The following is an 11,802-nucleotide window of genomic DNA, read 5'->3' as shown; positions in this document are numbered from 1 at the left end:
GTACTATATCAGGTATATAACAGGTTACAGTAACGAATTACAGTGCCACGAAAGTAACTGAACTAGATCTAACTAGAATTGACTGTTGCGGCTTGCTTGAAGTTAAATTACACGCCGATAATTTTGATAACGGAGCGATAGTTTAAACTCATTTTCGCACATTTTGCAACGTTTCTTTGTGAATACGCCTGTCACCAGTCTGATATTTCTTCGAAAGTAAGCGCGTAAGCGTAGGCACTCTGATATTGTATGAACAGCATTCAGCATCCGCTCGTAGTCTCGCCAAGCATCATACCAGTTTCTGCGTTCTCTCTAAAGCGCCAAGCATCGTCGTTGGTATTGTCGTTGGAAAAGCTTCGAAAAAGCTTCGTCGTTGGAAAGGTGCTTCTGGCAAGGCCATTGAAGAGCTGAAATAATCGTCTATCGTGTTTCTCTTTGTAACATCGAACGCGACTTAATCAATAAATTAAACTTACTATACATTCAATATTCGTGAGTTTGGGAATACAGTGGTGGCTCGTTAATGGGAATTATAGACCCCATTTTGCGATATGTTCCCCCCTCGTGATTACGGACATTCGCTTTCGTATAATGTACAAGGTGGAGTATAGACAGAGCCATTGTGGCCCAAATTAGTTTGTCCATTTAATGTAGGCACTGACAGCGAAATAATCTCTTGGTGCCCCAACCAGATGTTTTTCGTTTTAAATTTTGAGTATAAGACTCTGTAGAAAAGCAGTCAAAGGTTGGAAGTTACTGGCTGATAAATGTTTTCTTTTGGGTGAGTTTCATTTTTTATAGTGCGAAGTTGTCTAAATGAATGCAGCTGATGAGTTTTGGTATTTAGTGAATGCTTTGAACAGAACTATCTGCAGCTTGCAACAAAGTTCTGCACCATAGCAATGATTTCTGCGATTTGAGGATCTGCAGTAAATGTTAAGCCATTCATCATGATGCCCTGTGATGTGTAATAGGCCCCTACTCTTCTAGTTACAGTATTTTATCAAACGTAATGGTCACCGCTATAGATGATTTGTATCCAATATGACAGGAAAAGCGAGGGGGCAAAGACATAACGCCTGTCTATGTCCACTCGCTTGTCCTGTTTGTAACCGTAGTAACCATTGTAACCATCCAATGTAAAGGGTATGGTGCACTTTGGCCTGAGATGTCCTTGAGCCAATAAACATTGCTATTCATCCCCCTTCAGAGTATGAACTGCCTATATATGCCCACACTTGCTCTCTGCATGGCTTGTAGGTCCCAACATTATGCATGATTACGAACTCTGTGGCAACTACTGTGTGTAATGAACACTTTACTCTAAGCGTGTATTTTTAGGTTTCTTCTTCCCTGTTAAATATTCTGAAGGACTGTTATATCCTGAATGAGAGGTATGTAGACTTGACGCTAGTAAACCTCCCTTATTCAGCGGACAGTTTTTTGTGCAATTGATCCACATGCATAAAAAACCTTAGTTCTTGATATTTATCTACGCACCTTGATACATGTAAGCAAACGCCCAAGCACATTTAGTAAGAATTTGCTGTCGTAGAGTACGCACAATAGGTTGTAAGGATTTGCTGTCGTAAGTACGCACAATATGCTGATGCAGAAGACTTAACATGGAGGACTCAACGCATAAAAAACACGTGAAAATTGGAAAGATGCAAAAAGGATGCATTTTAATCACTTAGCGATATGAAAATGTATTCTCTTCTGCGTCTTTTCTGGCATTAAACGTTAACTTTGCGAATGATAAGCCGGTATCAGTGACACACTTCTTGGCGGTAGCGGTTATTTTAGTACGTTTTCATCTTGGCTACCTGGTCAGCCTTGCGTCTATACCGAAGCACTGACACACTCTGACCGTAATTCGCCACATTCATGGAGAGATTGAGCAGCCAAGCGCTGGCGGAGCACCTATTTAAATGTTCCGCGTAGTCTCGCAGTCAGTGCTAGTCAAATGACTTCAAATCCTTGAAAGGTCCAGAGCCCTCCACTAGATTCTCTAGGCTTATGGTCAAACGCGAAAGTGCATCACATCATTAGGTACAGTGTTAAGAGCAGAGCGTACGCTCCAAAACCCAGTAATCCGTTCGGACGACTTAAAAAGTGTACGTACAACAATTTAAAATCATGACTTCAGTCTAGGGATGCTGATCAGTCCGATGTCATTCAGGCTGCGAAGAGTTTCCCGAATTTGACTTTTCTTTCCTCGCTCCATCTGTCACTTGGATTAGGAACAAATACATATTTGTTCACATTCACTGTGACTCAAGTTAGCGAATGTAGTTACCAGGGAAGCTGGCTTGATAAAAATTATGGGGACCTTATTATGCGAACAATGGTACAAGGGGGCAAGGTACATGGGGACATGGGTATGGCCGCTTTTCGATGGAGGAGAAAAGCAAGGCACCCGTGTGCTGTGCGATGTCAGCGCACGGTAAAGAACCCCGGGTGGTCGAAATTTCCGGAGTCCTCCTCTGTGGCGTCTCTCCTAGCCTGAGTTGCTTTGGGACGTTAAACCCCACAAACCAACCAAACCAACCAACCGACGGAGTAGCAGGCTACGACCCTGCATATGAAGCCAGCGCTAATCAAGACGTATGAACGTTCCTGCTGACATAGGGTTAATGTGTCGTAGTCAGAATGCAAGGGTTCTGTTGGGATGTTCCCGATATTACCCTCCCATATAAGAAGAGAGGCCCTTATACGTCCAATCAATGTGCGACCATGTCAGCTACTACCTGCCAGCGCCATGCTCTTGATTTGTGGCTTAACACCGACGCCAACAACGACGCCAACAACGACGCCAACAACGACGCCAACAACGACGCCAACAACGACGCCGACGGGGGGAATTCTAGTGAAGTTTATCGCGTTAAAAATAGGGACAACAATTAAGTTTTTACTTGTCGCGATAGCGCCTTTATCACCGACTTTTATCCGCCATGTGGTGTTTCGGTGGGTAAGCCTCTCAGCCATTGAACAGGAGTAGCTTGTTGGGTTAATGCTGTTTAACGTCCCAAAGTGACACAGGTTAGTCGAGAGTCCGTAGTGGAGGAATCTGTAAACATCGACCACCCGGCGTTCTTTAACGTGCAGTGGCGTCGTACAGCAGCGAGCGCCTACGAGCGCCCTGTCCACTGCGCCACCACTGCGGGGCGAACCGGATTATAGTTTCCATGAAGCCGAAATGCAAGCGATGTCTGTGTGCTGTGCGAAGTCAGTACACGTTAAATACTAGCAGGTGGTCAACATTACTCCGTAGGTCCTCCTTATATATGGAACTTCTTTCATTTTTTCACTACCGGCTCCCTTTTTTCCTTTCCCGGCTCTGTCGGCGTCCAGAGAGAGGTGTTAAAAACTCAGCGTCTTTTTTTAAACCAATGTAGATCGCAGCGCCGCCATTTTGTTCCGCGAACATTTGGCATTGACAGATATTCACAGATTTTGGCAGAGAAACGCCCTTATATTTTGTTTCTTTTTGGATTGTAGGAGCGGAATACCATTGGAGGTACATCTGGCGTTGGTTAGAGAAAGAGAGAGGAAAATTGCATTTATTGGCACCCTTCAAAAGGTTGGCGAAGATCCGAGGCGCAGCTCTGTCCCAGCCATGTCCTCAGCCGTCGACCTGGATCTCTTGGATCCGAGCAGCAGGCAAGGCGAGACGGATGACTTCACGTTGCCCTTTCTCTCTTTCTCGACCTGTTTGAGAAGTAGTGCCCTCCAGGACTCATCTGTTCTGTCAGGTTCTCCAAATCTAGGACACTTCCTTACTATGTGGATCATGTCCGCTATGTCATCGCAATGTTTGAACCTGTGGCTAAAAATTTCCGGATGCCGCTTGCTATAAAGCTGGGGCTTCGGGAATACTCCAGTTTGTAACTTAGTCACATAACCTCCTCGCTTTTGGTGAGTTGCTTACACGCTTTTGGAAATATTGATTAAGGTCGTCTAAGAACTATAGGGGCTCCTCATCGCGAAAGGGGTACGAGGTTGCGTGTAAGATGTCTTGGGATTAGTTACATTCAGGGACGTTGGTTAGAATCCTTTTCGCAAAGTACACTTTAATATGATGGTTGTTAAGGGCGAAGTGAAATGATATGGTACCATCTTGAAGGCTGCGTCACAGTTTTGATCCCAAAGCAAGCGCGGTTATAAACGAGTTTCTCAAAGGTGATTTAAGGTGACGGTAAAGCCCTGTCAATATAACTAGCCGTATGCGCTTCGAGGAAGAACAAAAAAAAAAAAAACTTGTAGAAAAGGGACGTCCAGGAAGGCGTCGAGGTCTGCGTCGGGGTCGGCGAGGAAGCGGGGTGATCAAGACCAACACGATCTGCGCGATGGCAATTCCACAACTGCTTTTTTCTCATCAGCGTCCAGTGAAGGGGTCCATCTTCGTCACAAAATGTTTAGTTGTTCCGAAATGTTGCTTTCTTGATGGAAGCGGGCCTTCACTTCGTGGATCCTACAGCGCTTGCCTTTTGATCAAACCCGGGGCCAGCAGCTGCGACTGGACCTCCAGACTCGAGCTGACGAGTGCGGTCACCCACTGTTCGGGATTAGAGTAAGTTTTTGGACGTTGATTTCTGGGCAAAAGGGCATCGAACTCAAGCTGTCCGACTGAGGATGCGAGATTGATGGTTATGTGAGCGGGTTGCGGCTCTTTCTTATGTGTAGGTAGCCGCAAACGGTTTTCTTGTTGGCTCCAAAAGCGCGTGGTTTTTAACTTGATTTGTTCCAAGTTACCAGCTTCATGGAAGCACACCATTGGCAGCGTGCACCTTCCGGTTGGTTGAGCTGCAATGGCTACGACTGCAAGCGGCAAAGCGGAACAGGGAAAGGTGTTTGAGTAAATATGCATCAGCGGCTTGGTAGAGGGTCCCCAATCGGCGCGTCGAGAATACCCGAATTTGTCGAGAGGGATGTAACGTCACACGTGAAGGTGCGGCATTTATTTGATTGAAATGTTTAAGAATGAAAAATTTGGCACTTACCAAAGCACTCATTACCTCTTTGTTCTCGTATGCGTGACTCGGTGTATAAATGCCCCCAGAATTTTAGAGCTCTCTCAAATTATAGGAAACCTAATTTATGTATACATTGCAATTCAGCGTTAGCAAGAGTACATGGTATCGGTATTCTTCCGTCAGTGACTACACAAACGAGCAAGGGCTGCTGGGGGTTCTGCCTTTCTTGCTTTTCTGCCTTCACAATTTATTTTTAGCCCGGTATTTAGCCCGGGTACCGGAGTACCCGGGCTAAATACCGACCGCGGTCGGTTGCGTTTAGATGGAGGCGAAACGGAGTGGCGTCTCTGTGCTGTGCGATGTAATGGCGTGTTAACGAGCATCAGGTGGTAGACATTTCTGAGTCCTCCACTATTGCGTCTCTCATAGCCACATCCGCTTAAGTACGTAAATCCTACAAATCAAGAAAACCAAATCGATCCTCGGAACTCCGCGCTCCTAGCGGTGAGGAATTTGCTTTTCACGGCTGTGATTTCAGCGTTTGCCGGCGAAACGCCTTGCGCCTGAAGTTTTGTTCGTTAGGTGTTCTTCAGTTTAAACGGAGCAGTCGAGACCCGAAGGATGACCGGCCGCTTATTATCTCCAAAGCATACACGTCTGGGATAGTCAGCAAAAATTGGCGTGCAAGCAGCGACATGCGTTTCTCCAAAGCAGCTTAATGTTTACCGGAGTCTTGAAAACGGCAGATCAAATTATAAGGGTCAAAAATAAAAAAAAAACATAATTGTAGCCACAATAATAATGCTTTTGCCTCATTGTCCTTTATATTGGAAAACAGACTACGTGAGACGTTCAGCATAAAATTGTGCTCTTAGCCGAGGTTGTGGCCAGTGAAGGAGATCGTGCGCATACATTCTGGCCACTTATGCTGGAAGCCTGCTTCTAGTTGGTTTTTGTGTGTTATTGCAAGATAATGCAGCGATTGCATGACGTAAGTTCTTGCTGTACATTTGACGCCTTTGAACCCTGCCGCCGTGGCTCAGTGGTTGAGGAACTTCAGTGCTGATCAGAGTGACACGGGTTTGATGGCAACCCCGGTGGCTGCTTTTGTAGCGAAAGCTACCCTGCTCTAGGTTTTTAAGCCGTCGGCGTGGGACACTGTTACCGCGACACCGTGACAGCGTGTTACCAGGGCACCGTGTTACCGAGGCCCCATGGCACCGTGGAAAACAAAGACGAAGAAGCGGAAGGTGAAGACGAAGAGGAAGAAGCGGAAGAAGACGAAGAACAAGCGAATATGAAGAATATCATATCAATACCTAGCCGCTTCATGCAATGATCCTTTGCTATCTACAGCCGAATACCAGCATCTCAGATACTCATGGAAAGTTCGTTTATTTATTTATTTATTTATTTATTTATTTATTTATTTATTTATGTAGATGCGGGATCAGCCCCACAAACCTTTGTGAGGTTCGCGGTGAAATTGAAAATATTGAACACTTCCTTCTCGCTTGCCGAAGGCTTTCACATCAGAGGAGGGTGCATTTAGAAACTCCAATTGCACGCTTGGGATTAACGTTGTCGGTCCCGCTTCTACTCTCCTTCGGTGCGAGTGCGAAAGGATTTGCGTTGCCTCAAATTTGTCAGTACTTACATAACTACATCACAGCTACTGACAGATTCCCTTGCTAATTGTACACTAATTCAATACACTAATTCAGTTTGTGTAGGACATTTGGCAGTCCACACGGAACCCTGGCCAATCCCCCTTCGTGGGTATGTGCCAAATATCAAGGAAGAAGAAGAAGAATAATATTCAGAAGACGAAGATGATGAATACAAAAGACGACGAACTCTCGGTCATCCGCAGCTAATGCTTTCCCTCCACATTCGGTTCAACTGCGCTAAATCCATTTTTTGATGGCGACAAGAAAACGACACCTCGTACTTGTGCTGTGTTAGGACAGAGTACTGAGCCATCAACATCGGCGTCCCTCCTAGCCAGAGTATCATTGGTACGTTGAAACACTGAACTGAAAAGTAACAGGTCATTGTTGAAGGAATGGTTATGCTATTTCTTGGTCGCAGTATCGAGTAAAGGCCGATGATATAAAACAATCGCTTTCATCCTGAGTGATCGCGTCGAAATATATTGTTACTTAGCGGTATTCGCTGGTCGTGCTGAGGATGAAGTGCGACAGACTCCCACTAAAAGACGACGCTGAGGGTTGTGAGATCTGTGCTGTCATCAACGTTATGAGGACAGCTATCGAACTGCGGATCTTCCCCGCAACCTCTCCAACCTCACTGTAACAATATCGTACGAATATTAACTCCGATTTCTAGCTTGCTACGTTGTGGAGTTGTCATTGCCACGAAATATTAGATATGCCTCGACCTTTTGATATGCCGCATATAGGGTGCTTTCATAGTTATGGCCTTGGAACTTCAATTCCTTGCTCTTGACTTTATTTACATCTCCCGCTTGTGCAAAGCAGCTGCTGATAATAAAATACGGAAACATGCAGAGCACAACATATACTTCTCTGGCTGAAAATTTTGCGGCCCAATTGTGAGCAGTGAAATAATCTTGAGCGCTTAATTTGGGAATAACTTTCTTGCGGCAAGAATAGTAACCACGTCACTAAACAAAACTTGTGAGAATATTTTTCTGTGCACTTTTGTAAATGGCCATATTTATATAACTGCTGCTCGTTTTGCTCCCGAAGTATAGGGGGAATGTTTAGCATCACACAACTCGTTTCAGAGAAACGCATTACGTGATTATAAATTTTTAAGTGATAGGCCGCCTCATAAATGAGTGCACCGATCAACCCCCGTCACCCTGCACATTTCACCAGTACCAGAGGACCCACGTTAAGTCCCGGCCGTGGTGGCCGTGTTTGATTGGAGCCTAAACCCAAAACGACCGCGTAATATGCAACGCCAGCGCTCGCTAAACAATCCCAGGTGGTCTAAAGTATCTTGAGCCATTCACCCACCGTGTCTTGCTGCCTGGGAGGTTCTCCAATGTTAAGACTGAATAACGAAAGAATATCAGCATAAAACTGCGCTTGCTACATCGGTTAAAGGCGTTTGATAGGAAATAGTTTCATTGTTGTATGCCACCTTGTTACGTTATTTAGGGACCTAGACCTGCTCAGTTTTTATGTACAAGGTGAGGTGTGGTGTTTTCGGATCTGTAAAAGCTTTTCATAAACTTTGGCACGAGACGAATTCTTTTGCACCCCTTTTTTTTTAATGTGGGACAAAAATACTTGGTACAATTAGACCGGAGGATTCCACTGTGACACTTGAACCCGTAGCCACATGGCCAATGCAACATGCCATTGTCTGTGAAGGTATACGTGTGCACTTCAAAAACTCCAGCATTAGCAAAGCACGTTATGTCTGATAAGCAGAATACGAGGAAAAACAATAACCATCGGGAGGCAGCTTGTCACACTTCTTCAAAGCGTTCAGATTTTGTAAGGTTTACTGTGTTGTTTGATTCGGGCACGTCGCCAGACCTGGTACGCGGCCTCCAACCTTGCAGTATTTTCCAACCCAATTCCTCGAGATTTCTATCAGTCATTTAAACACAGGCGGAGTTGCCGAGGACCAAAAGAAATTTTGTTGAGTATGCACTAATGTCAGTACTCTATGCACTACTAAATGCTTTCTGCATGATGTAGTGCTGAGGAAAAATAATAATTAGAAGGGTTCAACGCCGCTGAACCGAATATGGAGCGAAAGCATTAGCGCTCTTCTTTTTCCTCTTCTCTACCCCAGCCCACATATAATTATCCGCTTTAACGAAGCCGTATGAACGTGCCTTAGTGGCCTATAGGGTTACCGTGAATGCCAGGGTCGTGGCAGGCTGAATCTGCCATAATCGTCCCATGTGAAACGAGAGACCCAAGTTGGCAGCTCCTGCCAGGGGACCACGGACACGGACATGGCACACAGCGATGAGCGGTTAGACCTGTCGTAGACCTGATGTTCGCCACAAAATGTCTAGTTAGAGCGGTTAGACCTGGCTTTCGCAATAATAATTTTTGCAAACAACTACCAGAAGTTCGAAAGGGAGAGTGCACGAAAGCCACCGTCTGTTCGTACAGCAATATGCAATGTACACCTCAACGCGCAAAAAAATATGTGATGGCATGTGCCCCTCGGTCATTCACTATCTCTTGAAGCGTATTAAATGATATTGAAGTTCAGTGTATGCTTTAGCTAAAGAGCCGTGCAACAGGTGAGTTTCAGGCGAGCAATAGCTTCCTTGACTTGGATTGTAGTAATATTTTGTGCAGGTTGCATATATATTTTTGAAGCGTCGTTTTCTTGCAGAGCAGTGGCGGAGGAGCACATAACATTCTCCGTTTGTGCAGGGCAGCTTTTAGGAGCCAAAAAGCACTCGGTCGACCGACATCCAGGTATTGTGCATAGAGACCCGGTAGAGGACCGACTGCTCGCCGCAGCCCTCGTTACACTATGCGGTAAGGGACGTTTGTTTCTTCAAGGAAAAGGGAAATGATGGCAATGAGTGTCTTCTCACTATAAACAAACTGCTGGAGTGGAAGGACCGCCCATCGAGTGAAGTGTCCGCGATTCTATCTTTTTCAGGCGAAAGCCTTTCTAGGCTTTCTAGGCGACATAGCTACGCGGCATATCTACGCATCTATATCTACGCATCTACGGCTTGTGGTTTTAGATGTAGGCAGAGCTGCAACATGTGCAATGAATAGAATTAAACTCCCAAGTACTGGGGTGTCGTTCAGATTTAAGGCGAAAACCCTAATATACATTTCAATGTCTTTTCGCGAGAAGTGTTACACTTCGCGAGATTCCATGTGATAAAGCGAGATTGTGACGTCATCTGCCATGACCGGAAGTTACGTCGTGACCGGATATCCGGTCAACTATAGTAACCGAAGCTGACGTCATCATGAAATTACATCAGGTTATGATTTATGACCATCAGCAGGCGATTCACGCATATACAAAGGTGACGCCCCGGGCGTCCGATCCAGGCGTCCGATCCAGGCGTCCTTACTGCGCTCTATATTTGGCGCTTCCTCAAACGCCGCACCACACAGCTTACACAAGCAGACGCAGTAAAGCAGGAACCAGCTGCGTTTTAAACAAAGGCTTTAGTCTCTTCGCACTTTAGTAGTCGCCCGCATATTTTAAAATCCGAGGTAGTTCAAATCTTGTCGAAGAGGTCCAGTATGGCTCAACTTATAGCCCACACCATTGCATCAGAACATGCTTTAATAACATGTTTTAAACACTTGCAACTCCGGCGAATAGCGCTCTCCAGTGCTTGGCAGGCCGCCTCTTGCTCCCCTCAAGATGGCCGCCGCAGGCCTAATGCCAACCCATTCGTCGATATTTGGCGGCTTCCACTCCAGCACTTTTTATAACCAAGACCAGTGTATTTTTTTATCTTGGGCATTTGAAGGCATAAGTACGTTAGCTTAGTATGACAACAGAAAAAGGCGTTTGAGATCACTGTGTCACACGCATTGTAAGAATGCGTAAGCAATTTTTCTGCAAGAAAGAAAAGACATGAAAAAGACGCCCAGCGAAATTTTTCATTCTCTAAATAGTGAAACCATTCGTGTTCTTATAGCTCGTTTTGTTCAAATTTTATCCTACCGACAAATGTGTGTGACACGACCCTGAAAACATGCCCATTTAGGACATTGAGCCTATTTTTAAACATACTAATGCTTTAGACTTCTAAAGCACATGATTTGTTGATCCCATCTGTGAATTTATTTTTTCTATTATGCGTAAAACACCGGCGCAATCGCCACCTGAAAATGCGCCATTCAAATCTTCCGCGCTTAGCACGGCTGCTACAGAGGAGGCAAGCAGAGAGGGAAACCTCGGTCGTGCCGTCCAATGTGACGTCACTTCGGCGAGCCGCTGATATACAGAGCCACCTGATAGAGCTGTCGTCGTGCGGTATTACTTCTTTTTTTTTTTTTCATGCGTTGTGGACGTATGAAACATGTAAACTTAGTCCTGTGCGCCCGATACAACACTGCTGCTCTGCATTGCGTTCGGGTGCACGATCAAGTGTGGTCGAGAAGATGTCTTCAATCGTTTCTCGCAATGCCAAAAAGCTTGTAACGCAATGCGACGCTGCTGAGGAAGGAGATATATTCAAGCAGCGAAGCACTTTCGTGACTGTGTCTATACGTGCAGTATTTCATTCTAATGCGATTTCTATATGGCTTTGCAAAAAAGGCAATGCTTAACCTTGGCGGCGTTTCTTCATTTCCTCGCGCAAAACTATTATGACCGTCACCATTCCCTAGAACCGTGTTTATTAAAGGAGGGAAAGGAAGGTAAGGGCTTGTATTTCCGATTTAATTCCATTACTTCGTATCATTCATATCTCATCACTATGAGGAGCATGGCGTTAAGCGCTTTTTGCGTTCAGATAAGGCGGCCAGACATCATCGGCGCTTAAATGTACTTGCGTGAGTCATTTTACTGCGAAGAGTACGCGCAACGTCTTTTGTGCTAAATATAGCACAACTCATCTTTGCGAACGAGTAGGTAAGAGCCCACTGTGGCGTTGCAGCTAGGTGGTGACAGCTTTACACGATACTTTCCTATACGGCACGCGCCATCATCGGGAGCCTTAATAGAAGACTAGGCGGGTACCGCTCAGCCGAGTATGGGCTCATCCAGATGTGGAGCGCAATGAGCGAGTTTGGTTCTATGCGTCCAAGCAAGCAGTCATCGAAGTTATTCATAGGTGTCCTCGTGACTTTGCACACGTTGCTGCCTCGTCATTATAACTATT

The sequence above is a fragment of the Amblyomma maculatum genome, chromosome 5, assembly GCF_055883805.1.
Source record: "Amblyomma maculatum isolate TAMU_Amacu chromosome 5, ASM5588380v1, whole genome shotgun sequence".
Lineage (NCBI taxonomy): Eukaryota > Metazoa > Arthropoda > Arachnida > Ixodida > Ixodidae > Amblyomma > Amblyomma maculatum.
This window is presented reverse-complemented; position numbering follows the sequence as displayed.